General features: G+C 34.6%; 1 protein-coding gene across 9 annotated transcripts in view; it reads left to right on the top strand.

The window, feature by feature from the left end:
• TBC1D5 (TBC1 domain family member 5) overlaps positions 1 to 25,222 on the top strand; it is a 315,747-nt gene that overhangs the window by 60,672 nt on the left and 229,853 nt on the right. For 8 of the 9 annotated variants that reach the window (XM_074538136.1, XM_074538133.1, XM_026798875.2 and 5 more), the window contains one exon: positions 7,760 to 7,914. The exons of the other annotated variant lie outside the window; for it this stretch is intronic. The gene's annotated coding sequence lies outside the window, so the exon portion shown is untranslated. The remainder of the gene's footprint in view (positions 1 to 7,759; positions 7,915 to 25,222) is intronic. 9 annotated transcript variants of the gene reach the window in all.

Here is a 25,222-nt window from a genome sequence, read left to right as displayed (position 1 = left end):
GAAGCAGTTTTTACAGCATTTAGAAATAATTCTGCTGTAAGTTTTGATTTAAACTTATGGTGTAGGCTTGTGGACTCTGATCTGTCTTCCAGAGCTTTTTATTTTCTTGTGGTGTTAATATGACAACATAATTTTATACAGTCAAATTCATTTTGTAGTATGGTTCTTGCTCAATTTTTATCTAGATGTGTTTTACATAAACACCAGGAATACAGTTGGTGATGTTTTCCAGCATGCACAGCACTTCGTTTGCTAATATCTGAATTAGCAGATTATACTTTTTAATGTAGAATCAATAATTTCATATAAAAAGAGCCTTTATTAATTGTTCAATCCTATTTCTTTATTTTTATTAGGAATGGCTTAGTTGTTTCATACTTGATCACTTTGTCTACAGAGTACCAATTTGTGTGTTTGTAGCTTGCTACTTGTTTCTCAGCTGTAACGTCTCTTCAGCACTAAATCCAAGGAAGAAACAAGTATACAGGTTTATTTTTATTCTTGCATTTTGTCTGTGCTTCACTCATTTGTTTTCATTTTATTGGGACAAATAGGCCAAAGAGAAAACTATGACTTTGTATGCAAAGAGATGAGGTTAGTTTGATTATGAATTAATATAATTTTAAAAAATCAGAATGCAATTTTAAAAAGTACTGTCATTGACGCTCATTCAAAAAACATATTTAATGTATTATCAAAACCATTTAATTTCCTTTAAAATAATCCCCAATCTCTGAGCACTTTTTACTGAGAATAGGTATAATCTCATGTATTGTGTAACTTTACCAATTTTAGCTGAAGTAATTCTTTTGCCCTATCAAAGCTGGCTCAACTACAGGGAGGTGGAGGTGTACTTCTGTGCAGTGGTGGTTTTCTCCTGAGCAGAGCTCCAGCGTTACCAGTTCCTGACAGCTGCAAGCCAGCCTCTGGGCATCTTGCTAAATTTTCAAATGTAATTATACAGTAGACTTCCTTTAACAAATTCTGTGTTCCCCGCTATAATTATAACAGCTCTTGCCTCTAGCCTGTTCCTTATCTTACAACCCACCTCCATATCTCCCACTGCTGGCTAGTGTTATCCAGTAGAGCTGATGGATCTAGAAAAGCAGAGTTTATTCTCTCTGCTGTCTTTCGTCCATACAGAAGATATGTTTCTTCTGATCCATCGTACTCATATGAAATGTCCCTTAAAGCTGAAGATTGTTCTGTCATTCACAGAAGAGCTGTTGGTTAGCATGCCACTTTGATTTTTCAAAGCGTTTTTGATTGTTATTACAGGACAGGAGTTAATGAATTAAGAGCTAGCCATGAAGTGGCTGAAGAAGGCAGGGCAAAGAACGGAGTTCTTCTAAAAAAACTTTGTTTTCATGCTGTGCAGTTCGGGATATAATTTCTTTCTACTGTTTGTGTGTTGGGTTTTCATGTGTTCATCCTCCTTTTAAGAACACACATGTAATGCATTAATAAAAATAATCAGTGATGCTTCTTTTACATGAAATGCTACGTAATTTTAGCCAAAGAATGATGAAACAGGAAAAGTTACCCACAGATATTCTCAATCTACTATTGGCTCATGACAAAGAAATTTAAAAACAACTATGCAGAGTAATAATCTCATGTCCACCTGTCTGTTAGCAAGGGAAGTGATGGGTTTGTATATGGAAATCTGAAGGTAAGAGATAAATCAGAGGGAACTTAAGCTGTTGAAGATGTGCAGAAACACTTCTCCATTTTCTTCAGTGTCTTACTGTAGTTGGCTGTGGTAGAGGGACTGGCATTGAAGAACTGTATTGCCTGAAGGTGACAGATTGCCACTTCTCAGTCTGTCCCGCAGCAGGATCAATTACACATTGCTCAAACTTTTCCTGAGAAGCTTCAGTTTGTGTCATACCCCAGCACTCCTTGAACTCATACTCCCATTGACTTTCCATAGTTTGCCTACATCTTCTAAGAATTATGATGTCCAAAACTGTATAAAATACAGAAGAGATGGAAAAAAGTAATTTTCAGTTGTTCAATGCAGGTGCTGCCACGTGTGCTACCACTTGTGCACACACCCAGCCATATGCACTTTGTGTGCTTCCACTGTATTTCATTGATGTGTTTTTCAAAGATCTAACAAAATTTACTCTTTTTACTTGTATTCTTCTCTCTTCGTTGATACCCTATGTAATGGTTTACTGGTGGTCCATTTTTTGTTCATGTCTATGATGTGCCTTTTATAAAGGTAGCACTTTTGATTTGTCTTTATTGATTTCTGACTATATCTTCCATTTTTCAAAAGCATTTGGAAATCTTTCCTTTGGCTGCTACTATTTTCTACCAACATCCTATTATCTGCTGATTTTAAAAATACTACTTGGGGTCACTAGGATTGTTATGGAAACACCAGATAGAAACAGATCAAACAAATGTCTCTGAGTAACATTTGTAATATATGTATATGGTTTGAGAGAACTGGTAAAAATATTCTTTTTAGAGCAATTGCTCCCTGATTTCAATAATTTTTGTGTCCAACTTATAATGATTATGTCTGGACAGTATTTTGTTATATATGGCAGAAACAGTGCAGAACATGTTTAAAGTCTCTCTAATCTGAAGTTTGTATCACATCTACTGATACCTCCCATCCATGAACCCAATTAGCGGTGAAGTCATTCAGATGAGTTTGAAGGGATCAATTTTTTTCTTCTCTATGTTCTTTTATCTTCTTGAAATTTGTTTGTGCAATATTAGGTTCTTTAGGTTCTGGAATCTTTTCAGGTTTCACTGGTAGACTGTAACTTGAAGGTGTAACTTGGGCCCCCTGAGGGGAGACTGGAGAGGACTTGTTCTAAGTTTGGTTGATTGGTTTTTTTCTTTTCTACTTCTTTTGATTTCCTTTATTCTGATCTTTTAGAGATAATGAGACAACAGATGTTATGTCTTTCTCTATAATTTCAGCAAGACTTTTCAGGTTGGTGTTTTTTGGTTTTTTTAAATTCCTTTTGTTACTTTATTTCCTCTCCTTGTTTGTAGCAATGGCATGTGTGTCTTGTATCACTGTAGGTCTCATTGATCACTGGTACAGGACATGGATGATGACTTTCTTCCCAGTGAGACAAGCTGACAGGATATGTAGAAGAAATTTTCTTTGCTTTTGCATGTTTTGTAACTTCAGAAAGGCACAGTCAGGCTCATAGTAGTAAGATTTCAAAGGTTACCATCAGAATATTGCGTTCCTTTGCCACAGCTTATCTACTAGGTGGAATAGCAATAAACAGGTCAGTTCCAAAAAAAAAAAGAGATCCAAAATTTTGCTTTTCTGAAATGTAAAATTAGAGGTGATTACATAGTGAAATCATCATTGTAGCCTTTTGGACTGCAGGCCATTAAAATGGGTCAGGTAGAAGACTGAGGTAGGACATGGGGGACTTTGTCCTCGGCTGTTGAATCAAAACATATTAAGGAAATCCTTTTATCCTGAATGACTTTGACTTTGATATTAGGTAGGATGGCCTATGAGTGGCCTTTTCTTCATGTTTAATAATCTTGTGTGTGACCAGTTTCTCTTGTATCTTGCAAGTAGAGAATTTCACCCTGATATAAAGCTACAAAATTAGGAGCAGTGAAAGCAGGGTGGATTTTTTTTTCAGGTCTGTCATATTACCTGAGCCCTCTTGCCCACCAACGGAGAATGAGAACAGAAGAACTGTTTATACCAATTTTTACTGTCTCTTTAAAATTCAGTGTTTTATCTTTTACCTTTCAGTTTGCTTTATAGGTCACTTAATTTTTGTTACTTTCCTTTATTATGAGCTAAGAACAGAATGTTGCTGAATATGCTAAAATAGATGTATATTTTTTAAAGTTGGCATTTAAGCAGACAAAGAATCATGCTTAATGTTGCTGTGATAATAAATAGTACTATAATTGATTGTTGATAGAAACCCTTAAAATATGTTTTTATGGTTGAAATATACTTTGGATAAACAGTGTTCGGTTTGCCTATTAAAATAATTCACTATATACCATGGTTTCTTTGAGTATTAAGGAAGTAGGACTTTTTCAACAACAGTAATTGGTTGACACTGCTTGACCTTAATGCAAAGCTACAGTATTTAATGAACAAACGGAGGGAATAAAGTTTTGATAAATAAGGCAATTTTCATGAAACCTTTAGAAATATGCTTGAAGTCTTTTAGTGTTAGATTGACGGTTTCTCCTTTTGTGAAAAGAATAAGTGAATAATTTAAGGCTATATTTCATGTTTTCAGATCTTCATTCTGTCATATAAATAATAGACTGTGAAATGCAGTAGCTCTTGCATTCACAGATTTAATAGACCTGTACAAGTGAATATCTTTCTTGGCTTCTGGCTTCTTAGAATGCTCTTTTGTGTGTACCTGAGAAGCAATGCGAAAGTGGGACTCTCTTCAGTGACCAAATTCCATACTTTAAACATGTCACATATTCTGTTTTTAAAGGAATTGTTCTTCTTAAAATACTTTCATCGCATCTTGATGTCAATATTAGTATTTTTGGGTTTTAATTCTGTATTATGATGGACAGGTGTCAAAAAAGCAGGACATGCCTATTTGAAATTAAAGTCCAATTTAAAATTTATTTACTTAGATAGAGACTATGTGAAAAGAATTCAGATTTGAATCCTTCAGCATAAATCTTTGAAATACCATTGAATCTTGATGAGAAATTAATCAAATGTATTTACTAAAATAGTGAAATATCAAGATAATTTGTTTACTTACATGTATTCTTAGTTCTGTAAATTTTTTTAATGGAGACAGTGTTGAGGGAGGAGGAACAGACAATAGTAAAATCAGACTAGTTTCTTTTCTTTGTTCCCATCCCCTTTTCCTCCTCCTGCCCTTTAGTTTAATATATTTTGAAAAAGGAGTGAGGTAAGGCTTACTGAGAGCAAGTGCCAAAGTATTGGGATGTTTTCATGTTCTCAGTCTTCCAAGCAGAACATGGTTGTGTTACTAATGGAGCATGGGAAGCGGAAATGCTTCTTTGAAAGGTATGTACTATTGTACCTGTTTTGTTACCTTGAAAAAGCAGTTTCCCTAAACACTTCCCTTTAGAGGTTTAAGGCAGATATTCGTGTACCTACTCCTTTAAACATTGGAGTAATTCTCCTTGTTAGGAACCTTCTCCTAGCATATGATACTGAATTCCTGCTCTCCTCCATCATATGTGGGAATGGAGGAATTGTGCAAGTAAGGAAATACCTTTATTTCCTTGCCTTATTCATATATTTAAAACTTATTCATATATTGAAGACTGTTTGTTGTAAATGATGTTCAAGACAACTGACGGATGGTCTGCATTTGTGATGGTATTGATTTATGCAGTCCTCATGTGGGTTCCAGAAATGTTTAGTAGGTATCCTTCAAAATGAGCTTGTCTACATGAGGATGCCATCACTTTTGCTAAAAAACAGGTAGATTCTGTTTGCGCTTACTAATAGCTCATGCCAAAAAGTTACTTTTTCTTACTTTTTAAGAAAAAATACCCTTTATATCTTTTGTCATTGAAATAAAAATCTTGATGTAATAGTCTATTCTGTTTCATAAGTTACTCTGGTAACTTATTAATGTCTTCATCTTGTTTCATTTTCTGAGATAATTTTCTTCATATTCACAGTAAGTCCATCTTTTGATTTCAGCTAGGCCAGCTGTTCAAATGGAGATCATACTTTTCCCATTCTCCCTAGTCTGACTTGTTTGTAACTCAGAAAACATCAGTGCAGGCGTAGAGACCATTTTTCAGTCTAACTTATTGAAAAAACTGTCAAAATCTATAAATCACTAAAATCTTTGTGCTGAACTGGTGTGAAACACACTGTCATCACCTCTGTTTTAAGAACTTACACAGAGTAATATTTTCTATTTATTTCCCTTCATGAACATTATTTAAGCCATTGGCCGGGGCTGTTTCTGTAGTTTCAGTAGGAATTTACAGGATTAGTGTCTTAAATATATTAATTTTATTCAACCAACCAGTCACTATTTGGGTCCACCTGTGACTGAGTTGGCTTGTGATACTGGAGCAATGCATTTCTTATTATTCATTGTTGCTTCAGCACAAGACTGTGGTCTCTCTGTAGGAAGTCCTCTGCAAATACACACATACAGAGTTTGGGTGGAAATGCAAGAAGGATGGTATAAAAAGCAAAGGAAGGCAACAGGAAGGCAGAACAGCAAAGGATGCTTTGCTAGTGGCTAAATGGACACATTTGGTAATGCTGATGATTTATTTTAGATTCTGAAATGGTTGCTGTTCTTTATTTAGTGAGTGTAGCTTTTTTGTTTAATTTGTTAACACCTATAGAAATTAGAAAGAACAGTAGTTATGACAAATGGACTATGTAATTTGAAAATTGTATTTTGTCACATGTTTTAGTCACAAAACCTAGTTGAAATCAATTGTCCAAACATTCACTTAACATATTAATAAGTAATACAGGAATACTCTAAGCCCTCTTGAATTAGATATATTACATCTTGTTACAAAATTTAATGCCAGACTTAATAACTCAAAGTATGCTCTGGAATAAAAATACATTTATGTGCTAGTATGTGGTAATTAGAATGCTAATCCAAATTACAAAAAAAACCCTAAGCCCACTATTCAGTTGGAACTGTTTTATATACTCAAGACCAGACAATTACCTTTAATTGAATTTCTTTTTTAAAATCCTAATTTTTATTTTTTCGAGTGGGAATGCTTTTTTGTGGTATATTTCTAAATACTACAACACTGTAATATTACAGCTGTCAGATTTCAACATTGGTCAGATTTCAGGAGCTATTTGGGTATTTACCTGCAAAATCAGTGTCATTTAGGACTTTTATATAAATGTGTCTAGATGGTTGTGTTCTCACATTTCCTGTTGAAAACACTATAGAAACAGCAAAGTACCACCTTTTCAAAAAGGGAAGATGATGTTTCCAATTCAACACTATTAGCTTTGCATATTTGTAACAGGAAAAATTATTTTAAAATATAATTTTATCGTGCCATGAGTGGACTTTTGTCATCTCACAGTTGCTGAAACATTCTGCGTTTTTGAAGAGGGTTTTGAATTTTTTTTGCTTATTTTCTTTGATTTGAGCAGTTAAAGGAGAGTTAATGAAAGATAGATGACTAATCAGTTGCTGATGTTGAATTTGTTAAATTTTTCTTAGAACCATAACCTTCAAGATTTTTAGTGTGTATGAAACCAGCTGTAGTGTGCTGTTGAGCCCTATACAGCTTCTTGTGGTCTTATCAATAATGATTGAACAACTTTCTAGAAAATAGATCTAAAATACCACTTTATAGAAATTTGTAACATGTTTTCAAGAAGTTCATTCACAGGAGGAGAAATTGAAGTAATGCTGAGAAATATCTAAGAATCACACATTGATAAAAATTTAATGTTGAATATTGAATAAGTCTCCGTAATGTTCAAGTTGTTAGAGTTGTCCATCTGCCATTATTGTAATCTTAGAAATAAATAAATTAAACCACATTAATTTACTTTACATGTTGTTTCTGTCTCTCCTGATACATGATTATGTGAAATAAGGTACTTACTTGACTTGAAAATACTTAAGATAATTTCAGTCACTTTTTTGTTATATTGAAATGTCCAGAATAAATCCAGTGCCTTATGTCTTGAATCCTCAACTTGAATGCTGTTTGATCAAATGAAAAACTCCAACTATTCTTAGGCTTTTTTTTTTCACTAAGTATATTTATTCTCCATCTGAAGGTCAATTCCAGAAGTCTGGTACCAGAACTGCCATTCCAGCTTCCTCATTGCTCCTGGTGGCCGGGGCATATCCCAGTGCTGTTTGCCTGTTATAAGTGTGGAGAAAATCCTTCTGAAGACAGCTGTCTCCTTTGTGTTTGAGCACCTGCCACTATGTGAGTGTTTTGTTTTTTTGGTTTTTTTTTTTTGTATTTTTTAAAAAAACCAAACTGACTTTGCCTCATTTTCATCAATGCCATAGTTACACATTTGACATTTATAAAAATGTTCGTGATGTGTCTCCTGCAGTTGTCCAAAAACTATTTTCCTACCATTTCTGTATCAAAAGAAATTTTATTTTACAAATAGAGGTTCTTTTCTGCTTAGTTTGCTGCATTAAATTTTAAAAGACAAGTGAAAACAGTGACTGTAGTATTTGGTTTTAAAACTGTGTTGCAGTCTGCTTCCCACAGAACTGGTGGAACATAGACCGTGTCAGTGGGAGCTTTTCTTTGCTTTCTCCCATAATGTGCCCTAAGTCCCGACCTGAAGGGGCAATTCACTCTCTAATTTAAAGCTCTCCTTAACATTAACAACATGGCAGTGTTTAGTAATGATACAGTGTTTACTGTTCAAGACTTGCCAATTTGGCCTTAAATAGCTAGACTATATTACCTCAATTTGCCATATTCCCTCTGTTTAGTTTGGAATTACCTTGCAAATGTTAAGGTGATAGTATTGATTTGTATGAAGGAATTATAAATTGGAAATCCTAGCAATGTGGATTTAAAGTTCTAGTGTTGGTCTATAGAAACACACTAGTTCAAGTAGTTAAAGGTCAGTAAACTCATTTTAATAGGCACTTTTTTTTTCTTTTACTGACTTCCATCAGTGCCTTTAATTAGTTACTTTTCCTTCCTATTCTCTGGATAATTTAAAACTCCTTTCTGAAATGATTTTATAAGACGTATATGAGCTTGGATATGTAGTTTCTGTACCTTTTAAGTGTAGTTAGTTTTTTCCAGTGTTGCAATAAAGTACAGAACACTATGCAGTACATTAAAGAAATAGAGCCTATGCATCAGAACAATTTTCATGCCTCACTCAATTCTTAATGTAAATTAGTAGGAACATTGGTTATCCATTTGAGAAATTGAGTTGGTATAAAAATAAAAATGCACTTATGGTATGTGGTGCTTTGTGTATCATCTTGGGAGTGTTTTGCTGTTTATCTGTCACTTGCATTAGAAAAAGCAGTCACTGGCTGCAGGTGACATTAAAAATTAAAGGTTAACCTCAATTTCTTTACTGACCAGACATGGGGCAGAAAGTTCTTCTGGATGTGTGCCTGGATTTTGGAACTGTCAAATAGAGTTGAGAAGTAGAGGCTGGTGCTTTTGGTGGCCTCGTCTTTTTGTATGTGCATGTGTGATTATATGATTTCACCATTTCCAAGTGTTTAGACTGCTTTTTGTAGGTTATATCAAGATCATTTTCCATTGCATCCAACTTTGTGAAATTAAAAAATTACATGATAACACTATAGTAAGTAATTATAATGAACTCATTTTACTGATCTACATAATTCTAGGAATGTCTTTTTATTTTGTTGCTTAGAAAAACTAATTAAAATAACTGTCTTTCCTATTACTAGAGAATACGTGTCTTTCAAAAACGAGTTAAAACTGTTCTTGAAAATTGCCTTAGAAGCTTTTGAATATTCTGGTTACATTTAATGTAAGACAAGCTTTATATACTCATGAACAAACCTGGGAGATCTTTCTTTAAGTTTTTGACAAACTCAACTTCTCCCTCGTAGTGCCTGCAAGGTGAGCCAAGCTCAGCAGCGTGAGCTTCCCTTGTCTATCATTCCAAATGTTGGAGTCAGCATTCAGGCTAGTGAAGAAGAGTTCAGACAGCAGAGGTTTCCGTGTAACCTGCCATATATCTTTCCTTTGTTAAAGAGGTTTTGTGCTAGTTCAGTGGTGGACCAGACTACAGGCAAGTCTTGATCTTTGAGATGCAATTTGAAGCTGAGGTTGCTGCTTTTACCTTCCATTTAATCTCTTAATTTTCTTAGCCATGCAGTAAAGTAGTATGTATGTAGTGAGTAGATCTGATGCTTCTTGTTGGCTAATGAGGGAAAATGAGAAGGGAAGAAAGAAAAATCAATTTTATTTTGTGAGTAAAATAGACTGCCAAAATGCATGGGTTTTTTCTTCCCCCACCCTTCATTTACCAAACAGTGATGTTTGGTTCGTAGCTGTTTTCCCTCTAATGTCAATGGCCATTTTCTCTTTTACAGCTCTTAATGGTAAAACAATAAAATGGAAGTTTCATTAAAGAAAGCAATGCATATTACTAATTTAGAAAAGAACACTATTTTAGGAGCTCTAGTATTTCACATGTCTATAATCTTATTAAAATTATATATCTATGAGCTTGCTTCATAGTAAGCTTGGCACAGTTGTTTCAGGACTGGTATACTGTAGATTGTTCTGACTGCAAATTAAATCATGTTAAGAATTCTTTGGTGGAAAAGTGATAATGCTCATTTAGTGTGCTTTACTTATTATTTCTAATTTGTTAAACCTATATTTAAGACAGATAATTTCTCTGAAGACAAAATATTTTTAAACGCATGCTAGTTACTAAATTTCCTGTAGTTTCCCCTGCTTGAAATTTTTCCAATGTTCTCTGAGATTGGTTTCACTTAATATTTCTTGGTTTCAGATATTTTTATGTTGACACAATACTGAAACTGGTCAAACAAGTTTCACCATTGAAATGATTTATAAAGAAACTGAAATACTATATATCTTTAAACATAGTTCCTTTGACTTAGGGAGTAGTTAAATCCCTTATAATAGTTGATAATTGTTGACTTGCAGCCTGGTTCTAAAGTCTTTGTTTTACAAACTGGGTTATAAAGCATCAAGAAAACTGAATGTTGGGGTTTTTTAAGATGAAATATCTCAGGTAATTAAATACTTGAGGAATTTATAATTCATTTATAATTTGAAATACAGTGCTTTCTAAGAAAAAAAATCTTTAAGTGATTTTATATATTGTCTTACAGACTCTAGTATAGGCATGTTATAATTTGTCAGTTAATTTAAATTTAAGTAAACTTCTCTATCTATTAGTCTAAAAAGCACTGGTGATTTGCAACTATGTTACAGATGGCATCTTTTCCTAAATAGTACATTAATCTGTGTTTTGTGGAGCAAGTGAATTACCCATTTGTTACACTGTTATGCAGCTCATAGAGGTCATCACACATCTGTATGAACAGAACATATAAGTATTTTTAAAAATCCAGCACCAATTCAAACAACCCAATTCATTGCAGTGTTTCTGTTGTTGCTGTTCCTACAGGGTTGGTAGTCCATTTGCTTGTGTTTAATTTGTGGCTGTATTGCAGAGATGTGCTCAAGAAAGATATGCATAAGATAAGGACTTTTTTTTCAGATGCAGAAAACTCGCAGGACATGCAGTTTCAAACAGTGGAAGAACAGGTCCAGGATTGAGAGTTATTTTGCAAAGCACTAAAATCAGGTTATATCAGTTCCCCTTCAGGGTACATAATATAAAGTCTAGACTAGTAATTACCATAGCTTTGTTTTCAATAGCTCTCTGATTCTCCAGGTGAAGAGTAGTGGTAGTGTGTGTTATTAGCCCATTGTCTTCAGACATCCTCTTGTTTCTCCTCTTTGTACCATGTTAGATTGCTTACGTTTATAGCTGAAAAATTTGGTACTGCTTCACATCTTTGTTAGTTCAAGTTTTCTGTGGCAGTGGTCTTTGTGCACTGCATGGCCCTTGCCCTTCCCCCTGCCCCTGGCATGTTGCCTCATTTTCCTCCTGAGCCTCCTTTTGGGGAACATGGCTCTGAAGCCTGAGCTGCTCATGGACAGAGCCCAGCTGATTCTGGCAGAGATTTTTCATTCTGTTTGGGGCATGCTTTGTAGTTCATCTTCATTTTAACCACAAAACCACCTTTGCCAGTGCAAAGAAAGAACTGACTTCTGCCTTGCAGTACATAAAAGTGGGCTTTATAACAAAAATGGAGAGAGACTTTTTGCTAGGGCCTCTAGGGATTTAGGCCTCTAGGGATTTAGGCCTCTATAAGTAAAGGATGGTACATTTAGATGAAATCTAAGCAAGAAATTCTTAACAATTAGGGTGTTGAGATATGGAAGCAGGTTGCCCAGGGGAATGCAGATGCCTCATCCTCGGAACCGTTCAGGGCCAGGCTGGATAGGACTTCAAGCAACCTAATCTAGTAGATGTCCACGTCTCTGCCCATGACAATCCTTTCCAACCCAAACCAGTCTGTGATTCTACTTGAGGAAAGCAGCTTCTTGCCTTTTTTTACCTGCTTAGAATTCTGCATGTCTCTTACATACTTCCATTCTGTAATGTTTATTCTGCATTCTGTGGCTTTTAAACATTTTCAGAGACATTACAGTGGTTACAAGTTGTATTGATTGAGCCTGGTCAAAAGACTTTAATTTATGGTTTGCTTTGGTTTGGTTTTGTTTTCAGTAAGAGATAAGTGCTACCTTAGATGATCATAAATGCTAATCAGAATTTGTTAAAAAGTATTTGTTAAAATTGTTCTTAAAGGATTAAAAGTGGCAGCCTTAAGAAAATTTGCATGAAGCAAATGATGGAAGGGAGAAACAGTTGGGTTGCCAGTGGTATAGTTTAAAAAACCCAAGATTGTAATGATGTTTTGGTGTATTTGAAGTGATCCTCCTACCATAGATGTGACAGTCACAGACAGTTGTCTCTGATGTGTTTAGAGCTGTGCTAATGTTCCAGTAATGCTATAAGGACAAAAAAAATTTTCTAAAATATTGGCTGTAATTTCCCTTGAAGGGAAGGGATGCTATTTCATGGCTATCCTTGGCTCTCTTTTCTCTCCCTCTGCTCCTCCTGAAGAAATTTTGTATGACTTACAGAATGCTTTGCTTCCGGGACAAATTCTAAAGGAAGTTCACAGAATTTTAGTGGGTTTTGCTCTTTAAGTTATATGGATTTAAGTGTCTAAACATGTACTGAAGGATATTGACAGGTACCAGTGTAGATGCCAGCCATGTGCAGTTGGAGTCCTGTCCTAGGGACTGATCTGCAATGCAAGCAGCAGAAGTTCTCCGTTGTTATGACTGGCCAGCATTTGTAATTTGATGGAAAGCAGATGAATAAAGCCAAATTAAAGTGACAGTGATGACCAACTGCCTAGTAATTTAAGACCCTGAACACATTGCTTAGTGCTATTTATTCAATAAATGCATGTAGTAAATATAGACCTTTATGCATTTCTCTAAGGTGATAGAAGCCACGGTGGGCAGAAGTTATTGTATATTATCAGCACTCTGTTATATTTGAATAAATTAATGTGGAACTTATATAAAACTCAGAACTTTCTGAGCAGCTTCATCTGGTTTTGTTCAAGCTTCATTGAGTGATGTACATTACATAACTTCATATTAAACACTTTCTTTGCAACTTTTTGTATAATTTCTACAGATTTGTAGTTTTTAAAAAATTAAAATCTTGCCACCAACTTTTGCAGTAGGTTCCTCCATATTATGTGTCTGATCCTCTAAGATCTTTCCTCATAAGCATTAATGTAGTAAGAGTTGATTCTGATATGAATGGTTCAACAAGATTTACAAAGAGTGGTTGAATGTTGTTTTATCATTTTTGTTAAGCAGCACACGTCTTAGAGTTACAGAAAAGGTTACCTGTACCTTGAAACTTGCAATATTTATCATCTTTTGCAAGGGAATTGTAGATCAGGTGCAAGAATTGCTCTGTGTTATGAATGTTCTAAAATTATTTTGGCATATTAATCTGGATTATTTTAAAATGCAGAAGTGTAGTTTATAGTGGGATCCAAGCTGTGTCTGAGGAAAAAAAATGTTTATTCTCTGTCATTTGGCAGAGAGGAGTAAGGGATAGAAAAGAAAGAAAATGCTCTTCTTTTTCAGTGAATGTATTCTTCCCATAGAATGTACCAACAAAAAGTAGATCAAGACAGTCTTGCTTGGAGACACTCATACCATCTGACAGGAAAGTGATTTTAATTAATTTAAAATCCAGAAGCAACAGTATTTCTTCCTGAGTAAATGGTTGGAAGACCTTAATTACACATTGCTTTTGAAAGCACAGATTGCACTTAGTTTCTTTTTGGTCTTTTAGACTCGGACTTTGGAAAGTATTTAACTTACAGGAAGTAAAGGAGTACTTTCCTGAATTAACAGGCTGTTAGTGAGTTTCTCAGTATGAATATAGCTACTTGAAAAGAATAGGAATTTGGTGGAATGTTTTGAGGTTGGGCATGTTTGGTTTGGTTTCGTTTTTATAACAGAAAATCATCCAATACCTTCAGCTGGATTTTGGCATCAAAATCTTTTAAAACATTTGCTGCATAAAAAGTAAGTTTTGACAAAAGCAAAGGAAGTGGCAAAGTGTTGAAGTTGTGAATCAGTATCTAGTTATATATAATCATGATTTAGTGCTGCAGTTGAGAATATTTTATAGTGTGAAACTGCTCTAGGTGAATAGCAACCAGCTAGAGGAATAGTGAGTGACTAATTGTATTTCTAGATTCATTTAACTTATTAAATGCATTTTTTTGTGAATGAAATGTAAACATAGAATGGAATTGTGGTTACTTCTATACATGAAAACTATAGTTAAGAAACCTGCACGGTTTCTAGGGGGAAATAATAATGGTTTTGTTTTACTTTAATGTTTAGGTTTTTAGAAAAGACACATTTTAATATTAAAATTCTCCCATACAAAACATTTTTCTTATTCCAAAAAGATACTGTAATAAGAATCATTAAAGGGATAAACTATTTAATGTAAAAAAAGAAGGTTCCTCATTCATGACATTTTTACTCTACATAAGGATCTTATGCCTTATGCTCCTAGATTGTTTGAAAAGAAAATTTTGCTAATGCAATTTTAAAAATTTTTCTGACACTACTTTTCAGATGTTATTCCTTTTTAGAATATATCGTTAATGGACAATGCAGATTTCATATGCAAGCTTCTTTGAGGAGTTGTAGTAAAAGCTGCATTTAAGATTTTGCCTGTATTAAAATTGCTTCCAGCATCTTGTTTCCTGTGACTATTTAAAGTTTTATAATTAATATTGAGGTTTCAGTATTTTCTCTGTGGCAAGTACTAGGGAGTGGTATCAGATTGTTTTCCCTGTTTCCTGTACAAACAAGCTCTGAGTTTGGGAAGGGCTTCTTAACATCCCTCAAGGTTTTGCAGTTAAAAGCCCCACAAAATAACTTACCCTTTTCACAGTATTAGTAGGGTGCTAAGAGGAAGGGTTTCTTGTTGGTAGCCACAATTTGGTCATGTGTAGCAGTGATACTGACTTCCCTACTGCCAGGCATTCAGCAGAAGCTTGGGAAATGTAGTACTTTACACAGAAAAATTAACTGTAATTGGGAAAAGGGGAATGATTTTTAAAGAAAGAGACCGATGGTTTGGGCCATTATCTGAGTCCATACTTCCTCCACTTGTCAAACTGGAACAGAATCTTGAAGTCCTTTTAGATTAATTTTTATTACAAGCCACAACTTACTACAAAGCTAAGGGAGACAAGAAAATTCACTGTTCTTTAAAATATATGTCTTTGAATGTATACACATATATATACAAGTTTTGTCTTCTAATGATTACATGTTGAGTAACTTGAAAAACAACATGTAGAACCAGCAATTTCATTATACGCAGAACTGATCCAACTCATGTGCCCAATTTTACTTCCTTAAGCTGTGTGGCATTTTTTCATTCTCATAGTGCTTCTCAGGTATCAAGGAATCACCGCCTTAAAAACAACATATGTATCTGAGACTATGGTAGTTTGAGAGCTATTTCATTTGATATGTTTGCATTTGCAGTCTGGAAATGTCACACTAAGCTCTTACCAAAACACACCAAAAAAAAAAGTTCCTAATTTAAAAATATGTCAGAATATTTGGACCAATTTGATTTGCCAGTTTTTCATTCTGGAAGCCTGGATTTTTTGTGTCAGAGTTGCATGTTATAAAATTAAAGAAAATATTTAGCTGACCATCACAGAAAAATCATGATAGTGTGTGCATAGAAATATACAGTGTTTGTGTGTATGTCTCATAAGAGGTATGAGAGATTAATGTTCTTCTTAACTGAAAAGTTCTTTTTCCACTCCAAGGATATTTAAAAATAATTCTATCCATTTGGTGGAGCAATAGCTTAGTTAATGAAATTTGATATTTTGGAGTTTTTCATTCTTGTGTAACATCTGTAAATATGTTCCCAAACCTTACATGCAGTTCTGTAATTAACTTAGTATTTCCATTGTGATTTTTCAATGAATAGAAAAAATGCTGTTTATACAGATGAGGGAAAAAACTAATTTTCCTCAGCAATACAGTTGTTAGATTTTGTTGGGGTTAAAATACAAACCATCAATGCAAAATCTGTGGTTTTTTATTACCTGCTTGAAATCCCCTGAAAATGTTGGTTTTACATACTTCAGATAAACAGTGAGGTGTAGTCCAGCCCCCTGTCTGTACAGGGGTAAGATCAGTTAAGAAACAAAGCATTTTTTAGCTTCTACAGAAGACCTGTACCTCTCTGATTGCAGCAGTTAGTTTCTTTATTTTCATTAGTTTTTCTCTCCATGTAATGTACATAGAAAGTTAATGATGAAAGAGTAGTAAAGTATTCATTGAAACTGAAAATTATAGTATTTGCAAATATAAAAATCATAATTTACATAAATTTTATAGTCAAGAACATTATGAATGTAAATATGCCTTCATCTATTCTCAGTCTTATAATGCCATTTGTTGTCCAGTGGGAGATGAAGAGTGATGTTGAGACTGCTGTTTAACCTATTATAGCAGCCTAAAGAAATTAAATCGCCTTGATGTAAATATGAGGTGGGAAAAGAGTATTCATCTCCATTAAGTGACATAAAAAACCATGGTAAGAATAACAGGCGGGTGGTTATGCATTAAGTGCTGAAGTCCCTAAATTTGGACACTAATTATAACCACAAGGACAATTGCCTCCCACATACTTAAACTTTAATTTCAGTATATTTTCAGACCAAAAAAAATATGCTTCACAGTTCTTCAGGCACCAAATGTGGATTTTCTCTTGCATTCTTTTTTCATCTGGTACATGATTCCTTTTCCCCTGCTATTAAATGAGGGCCTAATACTAAAAAGCTGAATTCATTATGTACTCCTTGGTACAATGTGATCTTTAGACATTGTATTTTACTAGATCTCATAATTATGCTGAGGAAGTCCTACCCATTTTTTAGTGCCAAAGCAAATGTTGCACCATCATATTCAAATTATTTGGAGCAGTTGTTTCAGCTTCATATTAATGTTGCTTACACCTGTGCATGACCAGTAGCTACATAACCTGTTGCACCACATAAGTCACTCCTGTTTTATTTCTTGATGGTGCACCCTTGCACCCTTTACTAAAATTATTTTTATGTTGCATTAGATAAAGTAATTTTTATATTGAGTAATTCCAATAAAGTATGACCCATGGAATCATAAATGAGAACAGAGGTGTTGTATAAAACTATCTTTTAAAATTAATTGAGTATTGCAGTGTCTTTAATATTAAACTGGTTTCCATGCAGGAGAGATCATTTTGATGTTTAGCCAGTCCATCTTTGATATAAATTAAGGTAAAGTATTAATAATTTAAAAAAAATACAAATCATTACTTCACCTTTGTCTTAATATTTAATATCTTAAAAATGCATTATGTCACTGTCTAACCTGATGTAATAATCAAGATGTGGTATTTCTAGATCTAATTTGTCTGATGTTTTTCAGTAACTCTGTCTTACTATCCTTTTCTATGTTTTTTTAGATAGTTATTGGCTATTACACCTTCTCCACATGTACTAAGCTATAGATCTCCATCAAATCACCTCTAATCTTGTTACAAATAAACTAAATATACTGATCTTTTGTCCGTCTCACACACATAATAAAAAGAAGGATTTCCTGACTGTAATTGTTGTAACTCCTTTTTTGGCCCTTTTAATTTCAACTTCCTTTTGAATTAAAGATACCAGGCCTGGTTATAGCATTCCAGTGATGCCATATGTGCAGATAATTTCAGGTCCTTAGTACTACCATATATTTCCCTGTAATGCACCCAGGGATTGTTTTTAGCTTCTTAGCTACAGCAACATAGTAAGAGCAAAAAAAGCATTTGGTTATTTACAATGACTTGTAAGTTCTTTAGGGATTCACTGCTTTCTAGGATGTAATCCTCCATTTTATGTGGCCTGTCTTGTTGGTTCTTAATATTCTTAAGGTAAATAAATTAAAATAATGTAATATCTACTCTGAGATTTACTTAATTTATGCAGCTTGTTGGAAGGATTTTTACTTATTTTTGTCATCACAGAGCTTTAGCTTTTTTACATAACAGTTAAGAATCAGTCATCAGGTTTTATGTGTGTTTTGTGTGATTGATATTTTTAAAAAGACAATAAAGGGGACTTCACAAAGCATTAGAGCATTAATATAGCACGAAGAAGGCTTATAATGTGTTTGGCTTTTGATGATACCTAATGATATGGCAGAAAAAGCACTCTTCTACAAGGCTGCTTTTAAGCTACAAGGGAACCAGAGGAATTGTTAAGAATAATAGATAGCATATCTTGGATTAATTTTTTTTGAATTTGTTTTTAGGAGCAGAAGCACAAAAATCCTGTCTTAATCTTGCTTTTAGGTATGCTGCTTATTTAGCTTTTAGTAACTTGTAATTTAAGATCACAGTTATTAGGTGTATTTCTGCATTTTATATATCGCTCCCAGATGCTACAGTATTAGTTTTTATCACTGCATATTTTATGAAATGTCAGCCTTCTGTTGGCTGCTCATGCAGCATTGTTAGTGATCAAAGCCACAACATAAAGGAGAGGAATCTAAACAGTTGGCTTATCTTTGTCCTTCATTGTGACACAATACCATAAAATGACTTTACTATATAAAAAGCAGGCAAAGCTTCGCGCAGCACACTCTGAAAAGGTGAACTTCTTGTTATGCTCAACAAAATAGATAAACTCTTCTGGGTGATATTTTGTGCAGGGAAAGTAAAGTTAGTGATGATGTCTTTAGAATTTGGAAAAAGTTTTCATCTTTTCCTGCCTTTTTAAAGCACAATTATGTGTGTGTATGTGTATGTGTGTGTGTCGCAATCCTATTATAAATCTATCCTTTAAAACCTGTTGAAATGGAGAAAATGTGTCCTTAGGAGTAATCTGTATGGGGTGTTGTGGACTTCTTTGGGATACAATTAATCAAGACATTATATCACTTGAAGAGGGATAATTGGGAAGATAATAGTTAGTCTTTACATGATTAGAACTGCTGGTGATTATCAAGTATATTTGGCTTTCATTTTGGTTTTTCACACAGGAGAATATTTTGAGTTTATCCAAAGTTTTGGTTAAAAATACCAGAATATCAGTCAGCCTTAATTTTTCTGCTTGCCTAAGTGAGTTGTGTATCAGAACTGAAATAATAAAGTAGGAAAAACTCTACAAGCTCTGGAGATATTCTAGGAATAAAAATCTTGAATGATTTTGATCAGCTGTTGTGTATGCCCTGCACAGCAGTTGGTTCAATCAATTTTATGTTTTGGGATGGTTTTATTAAAGCGAGCTGCTGCTTTCAGTAAATCATTGTAAAGATGCTAGCTTTCTATATGCTTTTTGGGGACCTGCAGCTTACCAAGTCAGTCTCTTAATATAAACAGACTTAACTTGGCTCCTCAAGAGGCTGGGCTGAATTAGTAACCCCCTTACCATGTGGAGTGTTATCAAGATGGGACGGAACACAAAAAAGGAAATAGTCTCCTAATATGCTAGTGATACAGGAAGTAAAAGAACAAAAGTATTCCTGTCATATTGGGGGGCCTATGAAAGGCATTTCAGTCAACAAGGCTCTTGACATTATCTCTTAAAAGAGGTGATCATGCACACTACCTGATTGCATGTGTTTGTGTTTGTCTTTCTAACTGCTGGTAGTCAGTAGCTTGTATGCATGTATTCTCTCACAGTATGTGATCATATTTTGATAAATGTTTCAGAAGTTTTGAACAAATGAACAGTGGTATTTTCTTCATGACATTTTAATCAGGATGGCCACAGTGCTCCATTTTATCTTGGCTTTATGGATGAGACGGTCATTTCATCTATCTTTCCTTAAAAGCTGGCACAGGAAGAGATCATTCCTGTGTACATTCAGATGTTTTATTACTTCCTTCTTCATGTGCTTCAAAATAGGGCAGGTAGAAAACAAACTGTTATCAAGTGAGTTAAGGTTGAAGATACTTAGTATATCAGAAGTATCAATTAATTAATGCTTTCAATTAATTAATTTTGAAAAATGTAATTTAGGAAAACAAAACAATCTTGACAGTGGTGGGGAGTTCATGCATCAGCTCTCTGACATTATTGAGCTCAGTTTAGGTCATCCTTCCTGTATGAATATGGCATCACACAGAGTCTGCATAACTTTCTACCAGCATCAAGTTCATGGTGCTTCTCCTGCCCTTCACAACTGAAAGGGCTGAACATTCAAAGTACAGACCTATTCTCCATCTTTCTAGATAAGGTGTGATTGTAATGTATTTCTCTTCTGATATTTTGAAGAAGTAGGTTCTCCTACTTTATATTTTCATTCAATGTCCACATGAGTAGGTGAATTTTACGTGTCTTACCTTTACTGGAATTCTGGTTTGCTGATGAAGGCAGAAAATCTCCCATTGGACCTGGCTGTGATGAAGGATTTAGAGTCACTGTAGAAATTGTGATGCTTTCAGCAATTTTATTATCCACAGCAGGAAAGATGTGCTCCTCAAAAAGAAGGATGTACAAGGGTGCATGAGCAAGGTTAGGTGTCTGAGAATCAGAAGGCCAAATATGTTGACAGTTCTTGCAAGTCTAGAAGTTCAGGTGACCATAGAGAGAAGACAGAAAGAAATAAAAAGTCTTTAAAGGGAGTGGTTTTTCCTCTACTGATCTTAATAACTTTAGCAGGTGTTTTAAACTACTGTAGTTAAAGGGTAAACATTTTGTTCAGGGCTCTGTTTTATTTGTGTTTCCAAGTCTGCTTTAAACACCTGATAAGAAGATGCTCATGACACTTTAAGAGCTGAAAACATGCAAACCTTATCCAAGCAGGTTCTCTTATCTTTATAAAGGTGAATCTCTTTGATTCCCTGGCCAAGAAGTCATGCATTAAATACACAGCTTTCACATATCCACTTGTTAACTTAACATACCCCAATTGCAGCAACCATAAGTTGAGTCTTGATGAAGCATAATATGTAGTGGTACTTCTTTTTGTAGTTGGTGCTTTGTGGTCCACAGTTTCATGAAGGGGTAGTAAATAGATGGGATGATAGCTCTTTGTTAATATACTGGATATAATTGAGGTAGCTTGGTGCCTTTTAACCTGATATTCTTGAATCTTGATAGGCACTCACCCAGCTGATAGGCTTTGGAAATGTAATTTCACTTTACAGATGTTTTGTATGTGTATATGTGCAAAATATTTTGTAGATTGGTCCCATAATTTGTCAGTATATATGTTATTATTTCCGTAGAAAAAACCTTCATAACTATTTTGATCACCTTTCCCAGCTAGGTCCAAAGGCAGTCTCTTCACTAGGTAAATGAATATACTGGTTTGTTGAGCATTTGTCAATGCTAATGCCAGCAAAACCAAAGATTTTTCAGCCTCTTTTTAATGCCATTATCCTCAAATCTCTAACCTGAGGGTTATAAATGTAACTGACAGAGAAAATTGAGCAAAATTGATAGTCAGAAATTTCTTAATCAGATACAAATTGTTGGTTTGGACTTGATTCCCGGTCGATGAAAATTGTGTTTCTGAAGTGTAGCTTTATTAGTTTGTGCAAGGGTTATCACGGTGCTTGTACCTATAGGGTCAGTAGTCAGATTGCTGCTCTGCACTGCAGAGAGCTCAGTTACAGTGACAAATACTAAAAACAAAGAAATGTACAAGAGATGCTGCAGCTATATATCTAAGGACTTCATGTTGACTCCATCCTCTCTTATCAGTAATGCACTTTTTGGATGCATTTTGCATTTCCATTTTTTGCCGATCTTGTGTCCTTGGCCTGCTAGAATTGGCAAAGGGAAAAGTCAGCAGGGTTTCTAGGAAGCTGTCTTCAGTATATATATATCTTATATATATATATAAAAATATATATAATTTTAGTTAATACACAGGTTAATATTAATGATAAGTACAATAGGAGCTGTGAGTGTTGGGTCACCTGAAAGAGTTAATATGCATTCATTGTAGCAGTAGAATAACTCAGATATTTTCAATACTAAGGAAGTTTTAGTTCAGAATTTACTGTTCAAATCTAAAGTACAAGTCAAGCCTTTCCCCAAAGTGAGAGGGGCAGGATTGGAAAGGGGGAACAAGGCCTTTAGCATTGGTGGAGAAGCTAATCACTAAAGAAGCAATCTGACCAGCCAAATGAGGAATTTCCAGCAAGGAGGGGCTTTCTAACTGGGGCAAGATTGAGAATTAATGTTGGATTTCGATGCATTAATTAATCCCTATTCACACTTCTTACAAATCTACATTTGTGAGTATTCAAACTGATACACATTTTTTGTGTTAAAAACATGCAAAGGTAAAAGAAGGCTCAAAAGAGCAGAAAAGTGCTTCAATCTGGTCAATATCACAGAATGCTGAGGAAATACGAGCATTGTGGAGATTTTGGCTTTATTAAATGTCCTACTTTGCTCACAGAATGTATTCTGCTAAGCTCTTCCATGTAAATACTGGCAAAGACCCAGGTTTCAGTTTCATTGAAGTCTACCCCACCTGTAATAACTGTAGTCAAGAGATTGCAGTATTTATATATTCATCAGGTGCACTTTGTTTAGTTGTGATATTAAAATGTGTCAAATTGCTCTTCAGGTATGAATGGAGAGTTCATATTCCTAATTTTTATTGTACTCCAAGAGGATTACAATTTCACCTAGAGGTTAGTTATTGTGTATGAGTGTTCAGAAGAAATTTAACGTGTCCAACTTCTGATAAACATAAAGACTGATTGTTCCTTTTCACAGCAGTTGAGAAGGTTACTGTTGTAAAACATGTATGTGTCTGAGGTTGCAAAGGGGCTAACGACAAGAAAGACAAATGCCTCCTGCAGTTAACTGTAGTGCCATTCCCATCAGTTCAAGAACAGGTTGCTTAAAAGTGGGAGGTGCAGCATTTTGTGGTCTTCTTGTTGGATCACCTGCCAGTCAGTGGGGTCCTGTGGCTGTCTTCCTAGCTTTGCATCTCATGAAAAGTGCTGAGATAAGATAGTTAAAGTTAGTGGTGGTAAGCAGTGATCATTTCTTATTGGTGAGTTAGCAAACAAGGAATATGTGTCTCTCCTCATAGGGGCGAAGGAGGGATGAGCTCAGGAATGTCTGATCTTTAGGCATGAGAGACTTTGATACCCAGGAGGAAAAGTCTTGGGACCCAAAAATGGGTCTGTTTGGGCTTGAACAGCATGGCCATGCTGCAGATAAGCAGCATCTGTAGGGATGAGTAGACTTCTGTCATGAATAGCAAAACAACAAAGATCTTCCCTTCCCACCTCTTCTTGTGTTTTGAATTGCATTACGACTTTTACTTCCCATGAATGTACTTGATATACAGCAAACAATGTTAGTGTAGAGTATTTGTAGAAAGGATGGTGTATGCTTTTATTGCTCTTCATTTTAGATTTGTGGCAAGATGGGAGGAGGAAGATGGACTAAAACATCTTCACAGCTTCAAGGCCTACTAAGGAAGATCTCGGCTATGTAAACATAGCCTTTTTTCTGCTAAGTCCTGTAAATGTAGTGGGATAAATTATTTCAATTTCTCTGAATTTATTGTCTTCTCAAGGTTTTAGATTTTGAACTTAACTATTTGGTATTATGTGAACAGCACAATGTAATAGCAACATTTGCTGTGATTTTAAATCTGTTTCTGATATAGTTGACTTGTAGAGCTTTGAACCATTTAGTATCAAGTGAATATTTTAAGTATTGACAATGAGAAATGAAAAAAACCCCACAGCTGTGGCATCTTACATCACTAAAATTTGAGTTTCTCAGGCTCAGAGTTTTACTCCCTGCTTTTTAGTGCAAGCTGAAAGTAGGAATAATTAAAGTTTAGAGAATTTTATGTATCTTGGGCAGGGGTGGGGGGTCAGTGACATTCCACTTTTGATTTGTGAGTAGACGACTAGTTTTTTTTAGAAAATCTCTTTAATTTTATATTGGATGCCATTGTAGCCCATTTTAAATTATTTTCTTAGCGTATTTTCTTCTTTTAGATAGTGTGAACTGTTTTGTTTACTATGCACCCGCTATTCCTCCAAACAAATTTAATGCTTCATCTATACTGAGCACCCCACAGGAACACATGACTTAGGAAAGGGAAAAATCAGCAGAAAAATAGGTGGTCTGAGCATTTATGTGTTAAATATGCATGTTAATTAGAAAAAATTAGAAAAAATATGAAAACAGATGTTACATAAATTATTTCAGTCTCAGGACAGTAGTAACTTACACACTGACAATAACTTTTATATGTGCACGTATACGTGTATGTCTGTATCTGAAACATTTATGCAACTGCTACATGGGCAGCATTAGAAAAATAACTTCTAGCTTAGATAAGCCTTCTGAATATCACCTGCATTTTTAGGTGTTTCTCTCCTCTCTTGTGCTGTCCATTGAGCTCCTGAAAGAAGGTTCCTCAAAAAGGCTCTGCCAACAGAATCTGTTGTATCTTGATACTCATGGGGAGTATTTGACATAACTGGCATTAAATAGATGCAAAACATTTTTCTCTGCATATTGATATTGTATTAGGCAGCAGAAATTTTAAAATATAAGTCCTTAATGTTCTCACACAGCCTATTCTTTACCTTGGTCTCTTTATTTCTCTTAGCTCCTCTGCAATAGAAAAAAAAATCCTAAGGCTTTCTAGTAGAAGGTACTCCAGCAGAGACAACTGAAATGTTGAGAATGTGTTAACAGAAGAGAGAATTTTGTAAGTGGATATTCATGTTAGAATTCATCTGCTCTTAGTGGAGTGGAGTCATTTTGTCATTTTATAAAGAAGACACTTCTGACTGACAACCAATTTTCTGAATATAAATTCTGATATAATTTGAATAATTACATAATTTCTGTCCACGTTAAAAAAACAGACATATGTGCTGTTCGTTTTCTAATTATCACCACCAGAGACTGAAAAGTTAACTTCTCAGAAAATGAAGGCAATATAACATGAAGTAAGGGGAAATGTTGAAAAATAAAGACCTGTAGTCTTCTGTAAATTTTCATATAATTATTTCAGTATAACATTCTACTTTTCTAGTTTG

This window comes from Zonotrichia albicollis, chromosome 1, assembly GCF_047830755.1.
Source record: "Zonotrichia albicollis isolate bZonAlb1 chromosome 1, bZonAlb1.hap1, whole genome shotgun sequence".
NCBI lineage: Eukaryota > Metazoa > Chordata > Aves > Passeriformes > Passerellidae > Zonotrichia > Zonotrichia albicollis.
The sequence above is the reverse complement of the archived record's forward strand: the minus strand, read 5'-3'. Positions and strand labels throughout refer to the sequence as shown.